This window comes from Ovis aries, chromosome 7, assembly GCF_016772045.2.
Source record: "Ovis aries strain OAR_USU_Benz2616 breed Rambouillet chromosome 7, ARS-UI_Ramb_v3.0, whole genome shotgun sequence".
Taxonomy (NCBI): domain Eukaryota; kingdom Metazoa; phylum Chordata; class Mammalia; order Artiodactyla; family Bovidae; genus Ovis; species Ovis aries.
In genome coordinates this window covers 20,945,523-20,966,158 of record NC_056060.1, presented here as the reverse complement: position 1 = coordinate 20,966,158, position 20,636 = coordinate 20,945,523, and the positions used below count along the sequence as shown (strand labels likewise).

General features: G+C 44.5%; 1 pseudogene; it reads left to right on the top strand.

The window, feature by feature from the left end:
- Nucleotides 1–1,667: 1,667 nt before the first annotated feature.
- On the top strand, nucleotides 1,668–20,619 carry LOC101121175 (WASH complex subunit 3-like; annotated as a pseudogene).
- Nucleotides 20,620–20,636: the final 17 nt, after the last annotated feature.

Here is a 20,636-nt window from a genome sequence, read left to right as displayed (position 1 = left end):
CTCCATGGTCAAGAATCCACCTGCCAATGCGGGAGACATGGGTTGGATCCCTGATCTGCGGAAATTCCCCCTGCCATGGAACAACTAAGCCCATGCACCGCAACTATTGAACCTGTGCTTTAGAGCCCGGGAGCCACAACTACTGAGCCCACATGCGGCAACCACTGAAAGCCTGAGTGCCCGAGCCCGTGCTCCACAGCAAGAAGCCTCCGCAATGAGAAGTATACACTTCTTACCAAAACTAGAGAGTAGCCCTCGCTCGCCACAGCTAGAGAAAAGCTGGTGCAACAACAAAAGACCAAGCCCAGCCAGAAATAAGTAAATAATTTTTTTTAAAAAGGTCCACATCACAAATAAATAAATATTAAAAAGAGAGAGAGAGGAAGGGAGGAAGGAAAAAGAAGAAAGGAAGGAAGGGAGGAAAGGAAAAACAAAAGAAGAGGGGGAAAGGTGGGAAGGATGGAGAAAGGGAAAATCCATCTGTACTGTGATCCCTTTCTGCAAAATTGAATACATGGATTTTATATGAGAATGGATATGCAGAGAGGTAGCTAAGGGAATTGTTAAAAAAAAAAAACCAATATTTAACTTGATACCAAATTTTTACTTTCTTTTGTTGAAGGATAATTTTTTATAAGGCAAAGTCTTACTGTCATACAAATATAAAATGAACAAGTACCAAAATTTTTACTTAACTCAATAATTCATGAAGGGAACCACTAAGATATTATAACTGATTCAAAACTGAATTCAAAGAACCGCACATAGAGGGAGACCATAAGGAAAACTAAAATAAATTTGCTTAATAGATGCAAAGCTGATTTCTTCCACAGTGGAGGGAAGGAAACCAATTGAATCTCCTCCAGACAACATTTATTTGCATCTGTGGATAGGCATCATTTGCATTGCTATCAGTTGTAAATAACTCAAAGGCAATGAAAGGTGCAGTGACCCCACAGAATCTGATCACCTGAAGAGTATGCTAGACAAAGCCTGGCTTACCATGGAAGACATCAATCCATCTCAAAGTCAGATTCACTATGAAGCCTTTCACAGCTTTTCCCTGAATTTTCTCAAATATATATCTTTTAATTTTACAGTGAACATTTACCCCTTTTTAAAAAAGCACACATCTTTTAAAGTAAAAATAACAATAAGAAAAGTTCCTTTTCCTGAGTCCACTCTGGTATTACTTTCCCCAATATGTTTTATCTAACCACTGCAACCTCAATGTTTGGAAACTGTGTTCATCATATTTACCTCCTAACACTATGGATAATAACCGTTTGTTTTTTTTTTGTCTGCAGACCCAGTTCAGAGTATGAGAACTGTTGAAGCAGGAGGGAAGAGGGCAGGGCACAACCTTTTAGGGGCTTCCTGCATAGCTCAGTTGGTAAAGCATCTGCCTGCAATATGGGAGACCTGGATTCAGTTCCTGAGTTGGGACGTTCCCCTGGAGAAGGAAATGGCAACCCACTCCAGTATTATTGCCTGAAGAATCCTCTGGACAGAGAATCCTATGGACAGAGGGGCCTGGCATGCTACAGTTCACGGGATCGCAAGAGTCAGACACGACTTAGTGCTATCTTTCTTTCTTTCACAACCTTTAAAAGTGTGACATAGCCTGAGGACACGACATAAACTGATTAGAACCAAATAGGTCCAAGATGGCAGATGAGTCTACTTCTACTAGATCGTGAGCCTCAGAATACACTCATTTTAACACATCAGCTAAATGACACACTCACAGGCTCCATGGCAGTTCCAAGGCCAATCATAAAGGTCAGAAAGTGGGCCGCCATGGCCCAATTCCTGGAAATGCCCATCCCTTTCCCAAAATAGCTAGAATACTCCTCCCACTCATTAGCCTGTGAAATTATCCACTCCAGTCTGTGAAGTCGCAAACAGTTGGACACAACTGCGTGACAAAGCACGCACATAAAATCTGACATCCCCATACCACGGTGCTGCTCTTGCCTTCTGAGATGGCCCACATTCTGTCGATGGAGTATGTTTCTCTCTAAATAAATTCACTTCTTTATCATTTCGTTTCCTACTGAATTCTTTCTATGTCATGACATCGAGAATCTGTGCTTCACTAACTCCTGAGACCAGGTGAGTGATCTCAGTTAAAAGACCACAGGTTCAAGCCCCAATCTGTGTGTACAATTTCACTTTGAGTACCAAAGGTAAAACTATGATAGAGGCATCTTTGTATTCCATGCACTCAGTACATATCAGGTTCCCATTACATTTTTGTTGAAAAAAAATGAGGAAACTAGTACACTCCTAGATTCTGTATCTTTTTTTCCAAAATAAAGAAAGATGTGAAGGAAACAGGGCGGGGTGGGGGTGGGGATGAGAAATGCATAGCTTTTTGATTTCCCCAGGTAGATTCTTCCTTGTCAAAAAGACTGAGAAATGGTTTGGGGAACGGAGATCGAGGGATTCTGTTCTTGGACAAGATGAAGCCCCAGAAATTTAAGAATAAACTGCCTGGAGTGACACTGACAAAAAGTTAAGTAGGAGGACAAGGAAACCCTTCTATTTTGAATCCCTGGCTACAGGGGAGGTAAGGAACCATAATAAATGAGTAGGAACCATAGGACCTAAGTTTCTGAGATAAAAGATTATGAATTTTTGTGTATATAGTTTGCTTCAAAAGCATCACCTGCTTTGATATTTGCCGAAGATTTACTAAAGTTTAAGTGCTTAAATAAGGGAATTGGTTTTATGTAAATCAGTTCAGAAGTATAGATTTGTGGAGATTTGAGCAAAGGGTCAGAATCCTAAACATCAAGAAAACACAAGTTCACTGTGCACACAAGGCCTGATGCCATCCTAAGCCTGAGCACTTAGAAACTGAGAATGGCTTCTTGAAAGTAAACGTTTGCAGGCCAGAGTTGAACTGACACAACAGGACAGCGCAGGGGAAGAGTGTGACTAAGAAATTCAACCCAGGGGTCTAAAGGGGCCCCTACAACCTCACTAGCTCACTGCAGCCAAACCTCAACTCATTCATTTTTCCCCATTCCTTTAGTAAATATCTGTTAAGCAAGTTCCAGGTGGTGGGCACCCTGTTAAAATGCAACACAGTCCGTTAGAGTTCGTGCCATAAATGCTAGAAGGGGAGTAAGCACAGGACACTAGGTCACATGGAGGAGATAATACATCAGAAGGGATCCCCCTGATGCACTGAAAACAAAGAAGAGGCTGGGGGAGGGAAAGCAGGCAGGCCAAAGCCCTGCAAGCAGGGTGAGCTGCATCCAGAGGCTGGAGGCCAGGGGTCTCTCAAGGATAGGACGATGAAACACACATCAACCCTTATAAGAAGCTACAGAGCTGCTTATATTTTAGGCACTTTACAAAGCCCTTTCACACCTCAATTTGCTTGGTCTTCAGGCAGCAAACCTGTAGAGTACATGTTCCTTATCCTAAGGGTCTCGATGAATAAATAATTTTTGAATCTGTGTGAGAATAGGTTAGGATTTGCTTCTAAACAGCAGAAACCACTCCAGTTAGTTTAAACAGAAAAGATTTCATGTGGGAAAGTCTGTGTTCAGGAAACCATGAGAAGGACTAGAAGAAAAGGCTCTAGGCTGAGCTTCCCAGGGTGATCCCCAGACCGCCTGGGATCCAGCCCAACCAGGGAGGTGTTGCATCAGCTCCTTATGCAGAGACAATGCTCTCTGCAACTGTGACTAACTTTCTAGAAACCTCTCTAGACCAAGCTCACCAAGAGAAAGACCCAACAGAAACCAGTATGTTTAGGCCTCTGACCCGAGCTTGAAGGGGCCTCCTGCCCTCTAAGTCCTCGCTGTCCGTGAGGAGCACCAGCAGGGGAGCCAGGGGTAACAGCAACCCCATCAACAAAGTCCCCATGGTCACAGGCTCTACAAATGGGTGAGAGAACATCTGGGGGACCTGGAAATTGTGGGCATCTCTAGATTTTGTCGACCTCGTTGTCTTAATTCATCCCCACAGAGCAGAGCCTACCAGGTGGAAATGACATAGTTTATTTGGGAATGTGACCCTAAGGAGAAACACGGAAGGAAGCAGGAAAGGAGAGAAAGCCAGCTTGGGCCGGTCATGGAGTTGGCTGCCACTACAGGCCACCGGGTGCTAGATTCTACAGGTCCTCCAGGCAACTTAGGAACTACATCTCAGAGCATCCATCAGGGAAAGTCAGGGGGACAGTTCAGCCATTCGTGCCCTTCCTCCACTGATCAAGAGTCACCCTGGATGGAGTTAGACCCCGTGCTTCCAAGTTGTGTGCTTGTAGGTGCCCAGTGGTTTCATAGACTGGAGGCAACAAACTCTCAGGTTGCAGTCATTTGAATAGAAGGTGAAGGTCAGTCATGTCCGACTCTTTGCGACCCGTGGACTGTACCCCACCAAGCTCCTTCATCCATGGGATTCTTCAGGCAAGAATATTGGAGTGGGTTGCCATTTCCTTCTCCAAGAAGGTGAAGCTAAGAGCTGATATACACAGGCAGCCTGTCCAACACACCCATGAAGGGACCTGCCCTCTTGACTCTCTCTGGTCCTCTGATCATCCGTGAGCAGGGCACGAGGTTAGCTGCTCCAGGATAGTAGGAAATTCACTTGGGGCCTTAAGGCTAGAAATGCAGCAAGAAAGGAAGGGCTCAGCTCTGGGGTGACTGTCACGTCTTCTCCATCTCTCCTGCAGGATCAACTTCACCATCGCCCAGTGTCTGGCCCAGGATGGGGCCCACGTGGTGGTCAGCATCAGGAAACAGCAGATGAACTGGGCAGTAGCAGCACTGCAGAGGGAGGGGCTGGGTATGACAGGTAAGTGTGCCACACGGGGAAGGGTGAGGACTAGGAGAGGCTGGTGGCCGCAGTGAGAGGCAGTCAAGGAAGTAGAGATGGAGCCACAGGGATACTGCTGCTTATAGCCAGCCTTAGGGAAGGACATGACACGCATCAAGTCAATTCTGTTTCATTTGGCCCCTGCTCAAGAGGTCCACAGTCTGCCCCACAGATCTAGGCAGGAAGTGGAGATGCTGGTGTGCAAGAGAAGGTGTACATGCTCAATTCTAGCATCAATATATTGGCAGTATGTACAGAGTGTCGTCGACTAGGGAAGCTCACTCAACCCTTGGTGTCTAGAGGTTTTATTGGGAGCCAGTCACAAAACACTCACATGATTGATCTTAGCTACTCACCAGAGATCAAACTAATGCGATGTGTCACCATGAAGGGATTTAGTGCTCTTCTAGATATTAAGAAATGAAAGGATTGGGATCGTGAAATCGGTTCCTAAAAGCATCTAACTTCCTAAAGACTTGTTCCACCAGTTTCCATGGAGCACAGAGTGCCTCACTCTCCACCCTGAACTCCCCTCAGCGGCTGTTGAAGGTCAGCAGATGCAGCAGCAAAGGGTTCAATCTCTGCAGAGGCAGAAGACAGATGCCCTGGTTGTTGCTGTTCAGTCGCTGGCAAATGCTCTTGGCAAGAGCCAATTTGTAGTTGACAGGCAAGTGCCAGTTTGTAGTTGACACTTTAAATTTGATTCAGAGACGGCGTCTCCAGACATGCTTAGCCTTCTCCCTTCATTCAGCTAAGCAAACATCGTCCAACAACTTACTCCGTGGTGGTCATGGCATCACACAGTGCCTTAAGGCTCAAATATTTATGCATGATCAGTACACAGGTGACCGTTAAAGTTTTAAAAAGTCAAGAAAGATGAACCTCTGTACTGGAGAGGGACACAGGTCTGCAGGGACATCTGAAAACTAAGTAGCTGCAACAACCGTGCGGGTTGAAGACTCTGCATATATATAATAGACACAGGCATGGTGCTGACCACCCCATTTCCTCTCCTGCAGCCATGGAAAGACTAGTGCTTCAGCCTCCCTGACTGCTAAATTGAAGCTATGTCATAATTTCTGCCTGTGCCTGGCTTTCTTAAGATTCCCCTAAGAACCTTGGCTCACCCTCTCTCCTGTTGGTATGATTGGAAGTAAAGAATTCTGAAATGATGGCATTGCCAGGTAGAAGCAGCCAGATTCCTTAAGTTTCTACTTGAAGAACAGCTGCCCAGGAGGGACATAGAGCCTGCACTCAACTGTGACACAAGCAATAAACTCTTCCTGGGTTAACCCACGGAGATTTGAGGGTTGCTTATTACCTAACCTAGCAGCCCGCCCGATTACCATAAGTGAGTAGGGAGGGAGAGGGTCGGGTAGTCACTTTTCCCCATCACTAGTAGTAATCTCAAGCATAAACTCCCTGAAGACCAGAAAAAGGAAGGAATTGGACTCCCTACGCAAGTCTGAGTCAGGGGCAAGAGCCTCCTCATAGCCTCTCGCCTTCCTGGAGACTGTCTCTAAGATAGCCATGACTTTTCCTTCTGGCTAACTCCCTCCTACTCACAAAGGCTATGGCCTCCCCAGTTGACTTCCCAGGGCGTACCACCTGCCACCAACTTCAGGAGGAAGAACAGCTTTAGGGGATAAGCACGTGCAGAGATTGAGATGCCAGAATATGACAATGGACAGCTACCCACCAGGGCACTGGAGCACTGGAGCTGGGAGGCTATTTCCAGAAGTCACCCAGGATATGAGTTGAGTAGATTTCTTTATTCCTCCTATTTAGAACTTACCCCAGTCCTTCCCAGGTCCATCCTAGCTGTTCCGCGGCTTCATGCCCTGAGGGCATTGAAGCTATAAACAGGTTCTTGGATGCCTTTCTCCACCCTTGGATACCTGCCTCACTTTTTTCACTACAGTGATGTTGTTTAGCAATGGCATATAAACTTTCTAAGCTGAAGGCAGTGTGGAGTCATTTGGCCATCACATAGTGGCTACTTGATAAATTCCTGTTGAATCGTTAGGATAATTAAGGGAGCTTGGATCAGAGGCACACCCTTAGCATCTCCAAATCAGATGTGAAGAGAAACCAGTAGCCACACTAATCTGCAAACAGAAAACAGCCAATCCCACAGCAGGACCAGTGTTCCACAGTCAAATGCAGAGTTGTGAAGTTCTGGCTTAGAACTTAGAAGGAAGAACTCTTCCCTTCTCCAGCCCCACACACTGTCCAGTTAACGTTTCCTGTGTCTGAACCAAAATGCTGGGATACAGAATCACTAACCCTCCCTCAGGGCCCCTGAGGAATTGATACTCCCTGGGAAGGCTTGACATTCCCTGGGAGACAAAGAGAGATAGAACCTGAGGGCACTGACCAAACCTAACAATTTTATCTCAAATCTAACTGGCTACCAGAAACGTAACAGGAGCCATGGAGCGAGTCCTCCATTTGTGAATTATTGTTACACCAATAGAGGATACTAAACTGAATGAGGGCCTGGATTCAGACTCTGTAGACAAATGGTGGCCCGCCAGCCCTCCCCTGATGTATTATCCACCAGGATAGAATACATGGTTCTTCGATGCTTGCAGGCATCCCGGCAGGTCTCTCTCTGCTCCCACACGTTTGCACAGAAGCAGAACTCCTAAGAAGAAGGAAGCTGAATCCCTTTGACAACCAAGGTTCCTACAGAATCTCTGAGGAGCTAGAGTTGCCCTGGCTGAGACCAGCTGGCAGGTCCACTGATGTGGCCCCTGAGAGAGAACTGTGTAGGGAGAGAAGGAGGTAGACGCGGTGGAAAGAGGACTCAGCTGATGCCAGAAACTGCCCTGACCCTGTCAGCCCCAAGTCAGGTTTACGCCCTCCCACCAAGGGCTCAGGGCTGTTTTGAGCAGGTGTAACCCAGGGGAGAGGGCATTATGTCTCAACACACACACATACACATTTTATACCCACACGTAACCCTCTAGGAGGTGGCTCCTCTTACTGGGAAGGTGGGGGTGGTGGGTGAGGGCTGGAGAAGCTGCCAGGTGATGACACACAAATGGATTTTCCACCAGGCTGCTTTGTCTGAAGTTTTATAATCTAACTGACAAATATTTGCAGCCCAAAGACAGGAACAAAATAGTAAACCACTCCCCAATTCTTCCCCTGATTTCTAGATATTCTTAAACCTCATTCATTTTGTTTTTAAAACAAAAAATGTAAAGAATAAAATTTAAGTGGCTTATAATACCACATCTCAGACATTTTCTACTAACCATTTACAAATGAAAGCAATATGATACTTGGATATAAGTCAAATATTACAGAAAGGTATAAATTGCTTTTTAAAAATCTGCCATTTCACGGCCTGGATGGAAGGGGAGTTTGAAGGAGAATGGACACATATATATGTATGGCTGAGTCCTTTCACTGTTCACCTAAAACTATCACAACTTTGTTAATTGGCTATGGTGGTGGTTTAGTCACTGAGTCGTGTCTGACTCTTGTGACCCCATGGACTGTAGCCTGCCAGGCTCCTCTGTCTATGGGATTTCTCAGGCAAGAATACTGGAGTGGGTTGCCCTTTCCTCCTCCCCAGGAAGATCCTTTCGGGGATCTTCCTGACTCAGGGATTGAACCTGGGTTCCTGCATTGCAGGCAGATTCTTAACTGAGCCACTAGGGAAGGCGATGGCTATATGCCAATGTAAAATAAAAAGTATATTTGCTATATACCCTAATATAAAATAAAAAGTTAAAAAAAAAAATAAAAACCCTGCTATTTCATTCCCAAAAGGAGAATCACTCCAAACAGTGATGCCAGCTGGGTGGCCAGTAATCCAGTTCTAAAACCCTATGCCATCATCTGCTTTTTTAGAACACACTGGTGCCCACCATCCCTGCTTGAGTTTCCCAGGAAGCCAACTCTGAGACAGAGATTAACATGTAGGAGGTTTGCTGGGGAGTTCTTTTGATACCAACACCTGGGAAAAGAAAGAGAGGGGAGCAGGGTTGGGCAGAGGATAAGGTCTAGCTGAATGCAGTCTCAATGGAACGTCTCAGTCAGTCCTGCAGGGAGCTCTGAGGATGCAATGACCCTTCAGAACTCCCCTGAGCTGGAGTGAGAGGCCTGGGCTCCATACCATCCATTCATCGACCACTGGACATGGGCTGCTGGAAGGGGGCTTCTCTTTGGCTATCTTCAGAAATCCCTGAAGGGTGTTGATTGCTAAGGACTTTCTGCCAGCTGCACTCCCAGCAGTTGAGATAATAAGTGTTCTTATCTTGAAGGGTAATTTGGGCAGCAAATGTAAGCAACCACCACATAACCCAAGCTCTGGGACTAGTCATACCTATTATATAAACTCTGGGGTACTCTTTGTCAACAGAAAAATGTCCCTGGGGATTATGTGCTCTGTCCTCTGCTCATTTCCAGGAACACAGAACCTTGACATCATGGAGCCTGTGCCCTCACCAGCCTCAGAATCTATTACAATAATTTCTTTATGGCTCAATCATACGGCTCTTGGCAGGAGGCCTCAGTTCCCCACAATATGGGCCTCTCCTTAGGTCTACCTCACAGCATGGTAGCTGGCTTTCCCCGGAGCAGGTGGTCCCGGAGATCTAGAATGAGGGGGAAAACTCAGCATCATTCCATTCCCAATCTCAGACACCACAAGTCACTACTTCTGCCACATTCTATACTTTACAAAGCAAGTCACTAAGCACCTCCTACACTTAAGGTGAGGGGAATTAGGCTTCACCTTTTGAAGAAGTAGTATCAAATAACTGGACATATTTTCAAACCACAACATATATAGAGAAGGATATTTCCCAAATCAACAATGATAGATACTTCTGAGAAAGGGAGTTGAGCGGAGGAGTCAGGTAAAATGAAGTTTTTGTCTTCTCTCTGTTTTTTAGTAATAAGATTGTATTCTTGTCACACTCTTGTAATTAAAAATTAAATATTTTTGACTACTACACATGTGGCAAGCAATGAAACTGGTAGGAAACCAGAAGCTCACCTAAGGGACAGACTGTGACTTACCGCCCATCTCCATCATGGTGTCTCCTGCCTGAACCCACCCAGGAGACATAAGGGAACAAGGAAGAAAATGAGTATCGCTAAGAGCTTCTCAGAGGAGTCATCATTTTCCTAGCACACAAACAAGGAATCAGATGACTGCACTTTATTGAGAAGTGAAAGGTTGGGAAAAAACATTAGAACCATTAGTCTGCTTCCTCCATTCTTCATCCATAATTTCATTTAATTCGGAAATCATCCTATTAGTTTTGATGGCTTGATTACAGACTTTGGATGGGGTGCAGACCACCTAGGGAAAGTGTCCAAGAGGGCCGAGCTGGGGGACTCTACACCCTGGTGGGCCTCCTCAATCTGGACCTGCAGGTCCACTCCCATTCCTGTGTTCCACATAGACCTCTCATTCTTCAACAGCTAGGGCCAGCGCCAGCATCTCCGCGCAGTTAGGGGAGCCCTGTGGGAGAATCCGTCCCTGCCCCAGCAGAGAAAGCACAAAGAGGGTCGTTAGGGGCTATCCCCTGGGAGCTGAGGGCCTCCTTGGAATTTTCTCCCTCCTGGGAGGCAAGGTGTCGCCACCCTTCCTGGGCCTTTGCTGACCCCTTCAGGCAAGGGAAGGAACTTCAGCTATGTCCACACAAGCACAACACTCCCGCCTCTTCAGGCCCCCAGGCTCTGTCCCACATGGATAAAACCTTGCGCATCAGGGCATCAAGGAGGAACAAATAGGACCTTCTCTCCTTCTCTTCCTATAAAGGAAAGTAAGTGTGACTTATTCTACCCATTTTACAGACTAAGAACCACTCTGTGGACCCCCAAAAGCATTGCGAGAGGCACCCAAGGTTCAGCCGTCTCTAACCTAGATTCACAGCTCGTATTTGTCTTTTGTGTGTGTGACTCACTGTTGGAGGAGATCATCATTGGATAACTTCTGGTTTGGAAGACTTTGGGGATTTGAATTTGAAATTTTTGCATTTTGTGGGATCCAACAATGGATACTTCTGGTTTGAAGAGTCCCAGATAGGGAGATTTGGAGCACCCGGAGAGTAGCTACAAGGAAAGAGCCACCCATGGGAAGTGGGATGCAGGCATCCGTCTTGAGTTGGAAGGGAACATGTGGGTGTAATAAATATCTCCACCTCCCTCTGCGCCCTCCATCTCCATGTCCTGCTGCTGCCAAGAGCAGCCAAACCCAACCAGAAGCCAGAACCCATCAAAGTATGTTCATGATGTCCATATGGGCCAGCCTCTCTGTCTGGAAGTGGATGGGTGGAAAGTGAGTCTGGAAGGGCAAAAAGAAGACACCCAGAGCAGGAGCCAAGAGAGGAAAAGAGCTGAGCTGCTTTTAGCACCTGTCTCTATTAATGATGTGACCAAATTGAGAAAACAATCCATAGCGATTCAGAAGCACACCTAGGGAAGGCAGGGGTTTGTGGTGCACAGGGCTGTACAACAGAATTTTGATTACACTTGGTCCACTTGGTTTTGACATTTATTTTGAAGGAGTTATTAACTTGAGCTTTAAACACGAACAAGCAGAATGATTAATTCTAAAACTGCTGCTGTTGCAGATCTTATCCTGAGTGCATCCTCATTAAAAAGAGAAAAATTCTTCCAAGTCATGAAACACAGTACCAGTCGATTTGTGTGAATGTGGAATCAGGAAGCAAGGGTCTGTGTCAGGAAGGCTTGAGTGAGGACACCGGAGAAGTCCGATGGAAAAGACAAACGTCTTTACACCTTAGAGGAGATGCAAAAGATTTAGGACAGGTCTTCGTAGCAGATGGTGATGCTTCCTCTTGGTCAGATGACCTGCCTATTCTGGGGTGAATCATCTCCATTTTATTCTTTTCAACATGAGGACTGTTGGTGAAAGAACAAGATGATTGAGAACTCACTCATCTCTTTGATCTAGGAAAGCTGGAAACTTTCTCTGTATGCATTTTTTAAAAAATTTCATACAACCCTAAATTCGATCTTCCATCTTCCCTAAATTCTATCGGTACTTTATCTTTTGTGGAATCTTTTGGGTGTCCACAAACAAGTCCTTCATAATAAGATAGCGTTAGAACACTTTCTTATTTTAGGTGGGTAAACCAAGGTCTTGTTCTCATTGATTTTAATAAAAACTGAAGGAATGAACACATCAGTGTCTAGTACAGATGAATTCAGCAGCCATTTTTCACAAAGAGGACATGGAAGGGAGAAACTTCAGGTGATTGTCAGCAATTTTAACACCTGGGTATACCAAGTTTCCTTTAATTGGAGCCTTCGGGTGAGCTGGGTTTTTGTCTCTTTGCTCAGAACCTCTGAAGGGGAAAGTTAAGAAAAGTTGAGTGTATTGCTATTAATTGCTTCTTCCCATTCCTGCAGTCCAAGAATCTAATGAGGTGAAACTAATAGGAAAACGTTTGCTGTGCTTCCACATACTTTGATAGGTGGAAAGACAGTCAACACAAATTTTCTATTCGTTTGCTCACAAATGTGAGCCAATTTGGAGGTAGACTAGAAAGGATCGTTAACTCTGAGGTCAGGAGTTTGGTGTTCTAATTCCACTGTTTTACTAACTAGCTGTGTGTGCTCAGGGAAATTTTGCTTTTCTATTTCTTACAGCTTTCCAGCAGAATGATTGGAACATAGTAATTAATCTACATTCAGGAAGCTAAAATGTCAGGTCCTAGGAGCAAGGGAGGTGGGGTATGGTAGCTGAGAGTGGTCACAAGGACAGGGGTCACACCACACAGGACCTCAGAGACCTGCTTAAGCATTTTACTCTTTATTCTAAGATCATCAAGAGGGCCATGAAGGGTTTCAAGTAGGGGCTGACATAACTACATACTGGCTTGAAAAGATCATCCTAGTTCCATTTTGAGAAATGCATCAGAATCCCCTATATAACATTTGAAGATCATTATGTCAAAACATGCTCACATTACATGTGTTCCTATGCTACCGTATAATAAAGAATTTGTCTGGTCTTTGTCCCTGATTCATGGCACAGAGCTTCTAAAACTCTTGGAATTCCCCAGGTGATAGAAGTATATTTATTATTCCTGAGCCCCTGGGCCATACTTAAGTTTATATTAATAAGATGACTCAGGGACTTCCTTGGTGGTCCAGTGGCTAGGACCCTGTGCTTTCAATGCAGGGGGCACAGGTTTGATCCCTGGTCAGGAAACTAAGATTCCATATGCTGTGTGATAAGGTCAAAAGTAATAATAAGATGACTTGAAGTGAAGTGAAGTCGCTCAGTTGTGTCCGACTCTTTGCGACCCCATGGACAGTAGCCTACCAGGCTCTACCGTCCACGGGATTTTCCAGGCAAGAATACTGGAGTGGGCTGCCATTTCCTTCTCCAGGGGATCTTCCCAACCCAGGGATCGAACCCGGGTCTCCTGCATTGCAGACAGACGCTTTACCGTCGGAGCCATGCTTCAGGATGGCCTGGTCACTGGGAAGACCAGCCACCCTATCGGAACTTTAAATGATGTGTGACCAGTCCAATCTTACTCCCACTGTGGGGAGACGGCTGGCAACTGCATTCAGTCACCGGGTCAACAATTTAATCAATCATATCTATGCAATGAAGCCCCAATAAAAACTGAACCCTGGAGCTCAGGAGAGCATCCTGGTTGATGAACACATCAGTGTGCCAAAAGGGTGAGGCATCTTGGCTCCCCAGATACAGCAGAGAAACTCCGTGTTCAGGACCCTCCCGAACCTCACCCCATGTATCTTGTCATCTGGCTGCTCACAATCTGTATTCTTTATAATAAAACTGTAATCATATAGTGCTTTCCTGAGTTCCATGAGTTATTCTAGAGAATTACCAAAACTGAGGGGATTGTGGGAACCTCCTGGATTCGTAGCCAGCTGGTCAAAAGTGTGGGTGACTTAGGAACCCCCAAAGTGTGCCTTGCAACTGAAGTGAGGGCAGTCTTCCGGAGGACTGAGTTCCCACTGGTGGGGTCTGCATGAATTCCAGGGGGTTAGTGTCAGAATTGGATTGCAGTTCACCAGGTGGTGTCAGACCAGTGTAGGTTGAAACAGAATCCCAGGCTATTTCGTTTTGTGTGCTTGTGTGCTAAGTCCCTTCAGTCATGTCCAACTCTTTGTGACCCCACGGACTATAGCCCGCCAGGCTCCTCTGTCCATGGGATTCTCCAGGCAAGAATACTGGAGTGGGTTGCCATAGCCTCCTCTAGGAGATCTTCCCAACCCAGGGATGGAACCTGTGTCTCTTTTGTCTCCTGCATTGGCAGATGGGTTCTTTAGTCATTCTCAATCAATTTCAAGTCAAAAAATCTTTTGTCAAAAGCAGTTTTTAAAAATTGTACCCAGACTAAGAAATGGACATATTTGTCTGCATTGGAGAAAAACCACTGGCTTTGAGCAGCTCAAAATTCAAATCTGGTTACCTGGTGGCCCCCCTGAAGCCTCAGTGCCATTCATGCCTCTGGTTATTAGCCCTAATGTAACTTGGGAGTGAAATCTTGCTTTTCCATTACTGGCAATACTGCAGCCCCTGATATTTGCTTCTGAGATGTGTTACTTTCACTGGGCCTGGGACTCTGCATGTCTGTCATCTGCAGCCATGCTGTGTGGGCTTCCTTCCCAATAAACAATGTGGGCTGGATATTTCGGTGACCTTTGAAATGAAACTTCAACCTTTCATAGTTGTTTAAACTAGTTGCTTACATAAGCATTGTTTGCCAACTCTAAAACCCTCCATTTTCATATCCTTTCTGAACCAGCACACTCCTTGATTTCCCTGCAAACTAATAAATATTGAACTACGCTTGCAATCTAAAATTTTATTGAATATCTTCTAGAAATGACTATAGTAAAATTTCAGGTTAATGGTAGGCAGGAAAAAAAAAGTGTCTTCCAGAATACTGTCTTAACATGGCCCATTTCAGTCCAGACAGATCACAGGTTACACATTCAATATGCCCAAGCTAGGCTGAATTGGAAAGGTCCTTTTTTTTTTGGCTGTGTTGCATGGCATGTGGGGTCTCAGTTCCCCGACCAGGGATCAAACCCATGCCCTTTGCATTGCAAGTACGGAGCCAGGGAAGTCCAAGACACTGGTATTACATGATTTAACAAATTCTGCCATTAAAGTTCTTTAGACCTTTTCTGGACTTCCCTGGTGGACCAGTGGCTAAGATTCTGTGCTCCCAATGTGGAGGGCCCAGGTTGGATCCCTGGTCAGGGGACTAGATCCCACATGCCACAACTAAGTGTTCACTGAAGTTCCTGCAGGCCACAAATGAAACCCAATGCAGCCAAATAAATAATTTTTTAAAGTTTTTTAGGCCTTTTAAATTATTTGTATTATAAATTTGGTTATCAAGTTTTTCATAACTAGAGATAAAAACCCATTACAAATGATTCGCAAAAACAGCTCTCTTCTAAGGTATCCACAGTGTCAATGCTTCTGATCCCAGTAGCATAATAATAATTGTCCAGAAGGAAAATCCCCAATTGTCCATCACCTTTATCATAGATCGAGCTGGAAGAACTCCACCTGGCCACAGAGGAATTATGTTTGTTTTTCTGCCTCCCATTATATTAAATGCCCTTTTACCACTTTCCTCTTTGCCTTACCATCCTGGACATTCTAATCATTCCTCCCAGAAAAACACAGAAAAAATAAATGTTTTGATGTTTAGAAGTTGTTAAAAGGAAAGGGTTGGCTGGCATTGTCCTTGTTGTGCCACTGGCCGCAGAGCTCTTGATAATTCAGTCTCTGGGCTGAATTCTGATTCATCTCGAGGTTCAACATCACTGTCACTACCGTCATCAGCCTAAGGCTGGCTTTGCAAGAATCACATAGAACCACGGGGTAGAGAAAGAGCTGGCGGATCTTGCCCTCAGCTTCGTATGTCACCTTCTTTATTTCATGCCACCAAGACAAAGCTTAATTACAGGTTCTTACCCTTTTCCAGCTGAGCTATTTAAAATCCTAAAAGATGATGCTGTTAGAGTGCTGCATTCAATATGTCCGCAAATTTAGAAAACTCAGCAGTGGCCACAATACCGGAAAATGTCAGTTTTCATTCTAATCCCAAAGAAGGGAAATGCCAAAGAATGTTCAAACTACCATGCAATTGTGTTCATTTCATATGCTAGTAAGGTTATGCTCAAAATCCTTCAAGCTAGGCTTTCAGCTGGGAAAGACTGAAAGCAAATGGAGAAGGAGGCAGCAGAGAATGAGATGGTTGGATAGCATCACCTGGACATGAACCTGAGCAAACTTTGGGAGGTGGTGAAGGATAGGGGAGCCTGGCCTTACTGCAGTACATAGTGTTGCAGAGTTGGACATGATTTAGCAACTGAACAACAAACCTTAGTCAGCTTTATCAAGACTTCTAGGGGATCATTAGAAATATGTCATCACTAATTGTTCCAGAGTATATAAGACAAGAATAGCATTCTCTATTTTGGAGAAGAAGAGGAAGAAAGTATATGGCATATAATATATGTCAGTTCAGTTCAGTCACTCAGTCATGTCCACCTCTTTGCGACCCCATGGACTGCAGCACGCCAGGCTTCCCTGTCCATCACCAACTCCCAGAGCTTGCTCAAACTGTGTCCATATATATATATATATATATATATATATATATATATATATATATAAATATATACACATATATGTAGTTACATATGTGTGTAAGAGAGGTGAAATATCTCACATAGGCCTCAGTGCACGTGTGCTCAGTGATGTCCGACTTTTTGTGGCCCCATGGGCTGTAGCCTGCCAGGCTGCACTGTCCATGGAATTTTCCAGGCAAGAATACTGGAGTAGGTTGCCATTTCCTACTCTAGGGGATCTTCCCAACCCAGGAATGGAACCCACACCTCTGTGTCTCCTGCACTGGCAGGTAGATTCTTTACCACTGGTGCCACCTGGGAAGCCCATTGCACAGAATAATACCAAGCTCTTATGAAATGGCTTGAATATACCAGCATACCCTTCACAATCAAGTCCTGTACCGGAGCGGGTTGCCATTTCCCTTCTCCAGGGGATCTTCCCAACCCAGGGATCAAACGGGGGTCTCCCTCATTGCAGGCAGATTCTTTACCATCTGAACCACCAGGGAAGCCCCTACATGTGTATGTATTATCTGTATATAGATACACAAATATATACACACATACATATTTTGGCTCTTTTTGTTTGTATGTGATTTCTATACCTTCTCACATAATTTTTCCAAAATATTTTCCCTTAAGAGAGTATTCAGAGGTATTTTCAGGTAGTAGTTACCAGAAAAAAAGAAAATCAGAGTGCTTTAATAAGCTTTTATGGTTTTCATCAAAAATAAGTGTCTTTTTAAATATAACTGGTCCTTGTAATTATATAAATGTAGTCATATTAAACCCAGTAATGTAATTGATGAGATGTTTTTGATCTGCAATAATTGGACCAACTACAAAGCCAACTAAGATATTTAAGTGTTATTTTCATTCCCAAAGAAAAGGAAGGGGAATGAAAAAAAAGATAAAACCTTCTTGGTCACAGCTAGAACCCAGAGGACTATTTCACCTGTCTCTTGGCATGAATTTTACCTCAAACGCACACATACAAAAATCTACTTCAAACAAACATCTGCCATTAGCTCAGACCTGATCAATAAAGTCAGCAGAAGCAGGGCACGCTTCGTACCATTAGAGAGAAAATACACCCGCATTATTCGGGAGACCTGAGGAGAAAGAGATCCAAAAAAAATTTTCCCCTTGAAAATAGTAAGAAAAGTAAATGGCCGTCTTTTAGATTCTGTGAATGGGGTGATATGGCTGAAATTTATTATACAGGTCTTCAAAAGATCCTTGTGCTGCTTTAGTTTTTAACCATTTTTTAAAATTTGGCTATAGTTAATTTACAATGTGTTAGTTTGGGGTATACAGAAAATGACTCAGCTATAGATAGATAGATACTTTTGCAGCTTCTTTTCCACTATCGGTTATTACAACACATGGGGTATATTTCCTGTGCTATACGGTAAGTCCTTATTGTTTATCTAGCTTATATATACTAGTGTATATATGTTAATCCCAACCTCCTAATTTGTCTCTTCCCTGCCTGCTATCCCCTTTGGTAACCATGTTTGTTTTCTATGTCTGCGAGTCTATTTCTGTTTTGTTAGGTTCGTTCACATCATTTTTTAGATTCCACATATAAGTGATATCATATATTTGTCTCTGTCTAACTTCACTTAATATTTCATTTCACTTGTTATACAGGGTCTTCAGAATGTCCTTGTTCTGCTTTAGATTTAACTCTGTTCATTCTGATAATGGGGTAACACGTGTAATGAGATGAAATGGAAAAGTCTCTTCTGCTGAAATGGACTTCTGCTCTTCAAGCCATAGGACAGAGTTTGTCCTCTTAGCTACAGAAATCATTTATTTCTTTAGGATCTGAATTAAGACAGCACAACCGTTCTGTGAAGGGCTCAGGATACACACCAAATGGTGTCCCTTGGTGTGAGTGGAACTCACAGGAGCAGGGTCAATGGGGCCCGGCCCCCCCACCCCGTGTCCTATAGAGAGATGTGCTGGAGCCCAGTGAAAGACATGTGCTGAGAAGAGCCCCAGAGGGCTTGACGCACCCCTCTAGCCCTCTGTTTTATGAGATGTGTATAAAAGCATCCTCACATGAGGGACTAAACATTTTATTTATGCACACCAAACATTTTCTTTATGCACACCAAGGCCTTCCCTCCCTGGTGGCTCAGATGGTAAAGAATCTGCCTATAATGCAGGAGACCCGGGGTTTCATCCCTGGGTGGGGAGGATCCCCTGGAGAAGGGAATGGCTACCCACTCCAATATTCTTGCCTGGGGAATTCCATGGACAGAGGAGCCTGGCGGGCCACAGTCCATGGGGTTGGAAAGAGTCGGACATGACTGAGCGACTTTCACATGCACACCAAGCAGTTCTCATCGTAGGCGCCCGCTGTCTAGGGGGATTCTCTGATGCCTCCGTTTCCAGACCCTGGAAACAAGTCCCCGGGGGGACATTGAGTCTGAGAGCTGACTCACTGCCAGGCAACGTAGAGAGACAGGATCCCCCTGTCAGAGTCACACTCCAGACAGTGCTGCTCGTCTCCACGACACGCAAGTGCATAGTTGCACAAACACACCTACACAACATACACAAGTCTACTGTTGCTGGGGAGAGATGGGAGTAATTAACAGACTTCATTTTTTTAAGCAGGTTTTTAGTTTCAGGCAATGATGATGTGTCAATACAATAGGTGCATCAGTGGCAACTATATTAGGTCTCTGTGTTTAAGGCAGACTTACGTTAGAAGCGGTCCCCAGGCTAGTTGGAATAAGGTGACTGGTTGGATTTCTAAGAACTTATAGAGCTTGGGAGTCTGTTGCATCCCACATGAAGGGCAATTTGGCAAGGTCAAGAATGAACTGTCGATTCGTTTCTCACATGATAGTATACATGTTTCAATGCCATTCTCCCAAATCATCCCACCCTCTCCCTCTCCCACAGAGTCCTAGGTTCGATGCAGGATACAGGATGCTTGGGGCTGGAGCACTGGGATAACCCAGAGAGATGATATGGGGAGAGTGATGGGAGGGGGGTTCAGGATTGGGAACTCATGTACACCCATGGCGGATTCATGTCAATGTATGGCAAAACCAATACAGTATTGTAAAGTAAAATATATATATAAAGAGCACACACACACACAAAAAGAATGAATTGTCTCTGTCTCTCTCTCATTCTTGATGTTAGAGTTCCATATCCACCAAGCTCTTTTTTTTTGTTACTAGAAAAGACAATAATCTTTCTAATTTTCAGAGGGATGGTACGGGGAGGGAGGTGGGAGCGGGGTTCAGGATGGGGAACACGTGTACACCTGTGGCGGATTCATACTGATATATGGCAAAACCAATACAATATTGTAAAGTAATTAGCCTCCAATTAAAATAAATAAATTTAAATTTAAAAATATATAAAATAAAAGTACCTTCTCTTTCTGCTTGTTATCAAACATGTATTTTCCGTATTGTTTAAAATGTGTGTAAGAGGGGACTAGGAAGGGCATTGGGAAGCTATTACCGGGTTGGGCGGGCTGGGCTGGGGAGGGGTTTGGGGGTGAGCCCTGGGTCCCCCGCTCACTGAGGAGACAGATGAGGATGGGCTTCCTCTCATGGGCTCAGGCATAGACCTGACTAAGGTGCCAGCTACTCAACAGAACAGAACGGTGGCATTTCTAAGCAAGTTTGCGATGCACACTGTACATTTCCTCAACTGCTTTTCCAGTTTGTGAGGAAAAACTAGCAGCCCTTTCTCTTCATATCCAGCAGATTGAAACAACTCTCAATATTTTAGATGCAAAGTTATCATCTATTCCAGGCCTAGATGATGTCACATTGAAAGCATCTCCTGTGAATGTCACGAGGATCACAAATGGAACACGTTCTGAAGCCACTTGAGAACAATCACAGCAGAACAGTTTACAGGACTCTGGACCACAGGAAAGTGAAGTAACACCAGAAAATACCTTAACTGTAGCCAAGGGTCCAAGATATGCCAGATATCTCAAAATGCTTCAAGTGGGTGATCCAGTGATGGCAATAAGAGACAAAATGATATCAGAAGGACTAGACCCAGATTTTCTTGAGAGGAGGGATGCTCCAGTGCCTGATGGTGAAGGTGAAAAAAACACAGAAGAAAGTTCAGATGGCAAATCTTCTTTTAGTGACGAAGCTTAATTTTCATAACAATTACTAAATATACGG